At 40.1% G+C, this 4,004-nt stretch overlaps 1 protein-coding gene across 1 annotated transcript in view; it reads right to left on the bottom strand.

Moving 5' to 3' along the window:
* DMD (dystrophin) overlaps positions 1-4,004 on the bottom strand; it is a 1,809,438-nt gene that overhangs the window by 944,891 nt on the left and 860,543 nt on the right. The window lies entirely within an intron of this gene.

The following is a 4,004-nucleotide window of genomic DNA, read 5'->3' as shown; positions in this document are numbered from 1 at the left end:
TTCCCTTCTCTTTCACCAGAAGCATGGACCCCAGAGCTTAGCTGAGCTAGCTTGGATGGAGAGAAAGATAGAAGGGATTATTATAAGATGTTACGTGAAAACAACAGGCGACTCTCAGGAGAATTCAACAACAGCAGCTGCCATAAGGCTGGGCACCACAGAGAATGGAGATGGAGGTGGTCCGAGATTCCAGGTTATCAGTAGGAATCTTTACTACTAGAAGTTCAGGCAATTTCACTGCAGTTCTCTTCTATTATTGTGCCTCAGCTACCCCGAGATGTCTGTCTGTCTCATTTGGTTCTGCAACTATCTGGCTGCTACAGCTCATTCACTGACTGCTCCCTCATAATTTTGACTTGTATACAGCTTTCACGGCTACAGTCTGTCACATAATAAAAGCTATATACTTCTGAAACTGTTGTAAGATTCTTGGATTTCTACAAAAGATAGAAATCCGATTGGGTAACTTATCTTTTGATGCCTAGTTCTGGGTTTCATAAACTAAGGGGTGGGCAGAGTTATGTGGGGCCCAAACCGAACCCATCCTTTTACAGGAACTGGACACAGGGTGGTTCTCTTAGACATAGAATGATAATTAAATCTATCATCCAAACCAGGGCACTTTTGAGAGCCAAAGAGGGCATGATAAATAATTACGCAAGGAAAACATGCATAAGCTGGTACTGTTCTGAGCGAATTGCAACTTACAGTCACCATATTTAGAAAGCACTACAGGCAGGCAGGCATTGTAAATTGGGTCTATTTCCACTGCCTGGTTTTTCTACTGCTCTACATATTTACCCTGAGTATCTCTTTTTCAATGTGGAATGGCATTCATTCCTCCCCAACATTGGCCTGATCCTGTTGGTACTGCATTTGTGTGCTCAGATGTTTGTTTCTCCATGAAGCCTTCCTTGACTTATCTGGCAGAAAATGAATCTCTTTTTATAGGTTTAAATTGTACTTAAACTGTACATTCTAGGGCCTTTTTTCCCCCTTATACTATAGTTATTTATGAATGTGCCTTACCTCGTCTAATAGGTGTACGCTCTTAGAGAGCATGAGCCATATTAAAACATTTTTGTGTACCCCACATTGCCTAGCTAGTATTTTGCTCCCAGTTGGCGGCCAGTGAATATTCACTAAATGAATGACTGCTGATTTCTGAAAACATTACTCTTGTTACTGTTGTCTCAAGCTCACCAAATTATTCTGGATACTGATGCCTATGAAATGCAGAAAAGATAAGAGACTGACCATATCTAGATTAGAACAGCAGTGAGGTAAACAGAAATAAGAGAACTGGAAGTTACCATATTTACATGGTCTTAAGAATGTTTAACTGGAAACAAATCACACTGAGGACATTTTGTTTCTTAAGAGATAGACAGGAAATCACAGACAATTGAAAGAAAAAGAACACATTTACTTCTCAGTAGGTATTTGGACATACACAATTTATTCTGACAAATATCTAATTTGAATATCTCTTGGTTTCTATAAATATATTTTATAAAATCATTTGCAAGTTCAATTTAATCTACATGGAAATCATAGTGCATATCAGTCTTCCTATTTTAAAAGTGCTTCCTAATGCAAAGTTCTGATATTTTAGACATTTTAATTGCTATTTTAAAAAAGCAGTTAAATAGTAAATTTTGATTTGTATTATTTGAGAAGCTTTATATCACTCTTCCACATTGGTCACTGGATATTTTCATGTTCCTTAACTTAAAGTGTCACTTTATTTTCGATTAGACTCCACACAGGACTCTTCCCCCTTAAAAATACAGATTAATTTACCTAATACTTTAAGTGTAGGATACATAACAGATTTTAAGTTTGTTTAGTGTTTTCAAAATAACTCTGCATATCCAGGAATCCAAGCACTGGAAACTGACCTGATGGGCATCCTCCAAATTAGGGATATAAGGCAAATATGGACCTTTCAGTACAACTGTAGTAGATTCATTTTAATCCCAGAACTATGCCCCCTTTAGGTGTCAGATACCAGGACCACAGACCAGTTGCTTAACCTCTGTACAGCACAATTTTCTCATCTGCTAAGCAATGAAGATCCTCACCTTGCACCTCCCAGGACTGATGTGATTATTAAAAGCCAGTCAGAATCTGATACATACTAAGTATTCAATAGGGTAGTTATTACTGTAATATATGTAGAATCCTGGGTGATCTCATAGATCTCTTCCACTTCTATGGTATATGATCCCGGGTAACAAATCATATTAAAAACCAAGCCACCAGAAATCCTTATTAGTAAACAACTGTTTCAGCCACTACTTGGGATAGAAGAGTGTGACTAGGCCTCAGATCTTAAGGAATTTAGATTTTGATTACAAATGAATACACTGACACAATTAGCAAACTAAATATGTATTTTCTATACACACACACACACAGATACACATTGGTTGCTAAGTTGGATGCTGCTATTTACCAGGGATTCAGGGATGGGTCAATTTATGACAGCTGAACAGAATTAACACATTTTTTGGAGTAGCGTTTGAGCCTGCCCTTAAAGCAGTGTTTCTAATACTCACTGTCCACTAAAATCACCCTGGAGGACTTTTTAAAAATCCCCAAGCCCTGGCTTCACCACGGAACAGCAGAACTTCTGAAAATGGGCTTTAGGCATTAGTATTTTTCCAAGTTCCCCATATAATACATTGTGTAATCAAGGCTGAGAACTACTGCCTGAAGGAAGGAGTAGGCACTCCCTAAATGAAGGGGGGCAGGAATACGATCTCAGGGGAAGGAATCCCCTGAAAGAAAGGTTCATGGAGTGATAATGTGTACTTCTAGTGTGCAGGAAATCGGCAGCACAACCGAGGGTCAAGAGGTAAGGTGAGGAGTGTTGACAAAATGTTTGGAAAGATTCTAGTTGGGCAACATATTAAAGAGTTCTGGAGGCCACTTAACTGGCAAATTACAACATGATCAACTAGTATTAAAACTCTATTATTAATCTGACTATGCATACTCAAAATAACCCAAATAAGAATACTGAAGGTAAAATCAAAGCACAAGGGGCAGAATATCCGACTTACGTTTTCCTTTTGGGGAGGTGGTGGTTCTTCACACTCTTGTGGTTCGGCTAAGGTCTTTACTTACTCCCAAACACCTTAATCTCTTTACTTCTACTGAAGTGTATCTCAACCTTAGCTACTTTTAAAAACACCCGATGCCTAGGTCGCACCTCCAAACATTCTGACTTAATTGGTCTGGTGGGTGACCTGGGCGTGGAATAGTTAAAAGATGTCCCCATGTGATTCAAATATACAATTAAGGCTGAGAACCAATGGGTCAGCGCCTCCCATTTTGACATGAATAAGAGTCACTTGGAGATCTTGTGAAAGCAATTTCCTTGGCCTCACTCCCAAAGATTCTGATTTAGTAGGCTTACTGTGGGGTCCAAGAATTTGCATTTTTAACAAAGCTCTCAATTGATGCTGACCACGCTGGCCCTTGAGTAGCAGTGCTCTGGTTCCGTAGTTCTCAAACTTGAGCCTGCATCAGAATGCCCTGGAGAGCCAGTTAAAACAAAACTGCTGGGCCCCATCCCCAGAGTTTCTAATTCAGTAGATATGCGGAGGATCCCACACAGGTCTATTAAGTTCTCAGGTAATGCCAGTGCTAACGGTTCAGGGACCTTACTTTGAGAACCACTAGTCTAGATACAAAGTAATAATGTTATATTTATTTACATTTTAAAATACTTCCCTTTAATTCACTAATGGATACTGTATGGTCAGGCCACTCCAGACGGCTGTTCTCTTGCTCTCTGCACATCCCCTGCCTGACCAGTGCCTGCTTTGCCTGTATCTTAGGCACAAGACTGACCTTTCTACTACTTGCCCCAGGCCCCAGCTGGCGATTGTTCTTACCAAAGGGGCGGTGAGGGGCGTGCCCCTCTGCTGGTTTCCCTGGTAACTAATGAGCCCACCTGATGTCAATTCCCCTCTAACTGGTAATCTCCCCTTCCC

The sequence above is a fragment of the Lipotes vexillifer genome, unplaced genomic scaffold (genome assembly GCF_000442215.2).
Source record: "Lipotes vexillifer unplaced genomic scaffold, Lipotes_vexillifer_v1.1 scaffold207, whole genome shotgun sequence".
NCBI lineage: Eukaryota > Metazoa > Chordata > Mammalia > Artiodactyla > Lipotidae > Lipotes > Lipotes vexillifer.
Note: the sequence above shows the minus strand (reverse complement) of the source record. Positions and strands in the feature narration are given on the sequence as shown.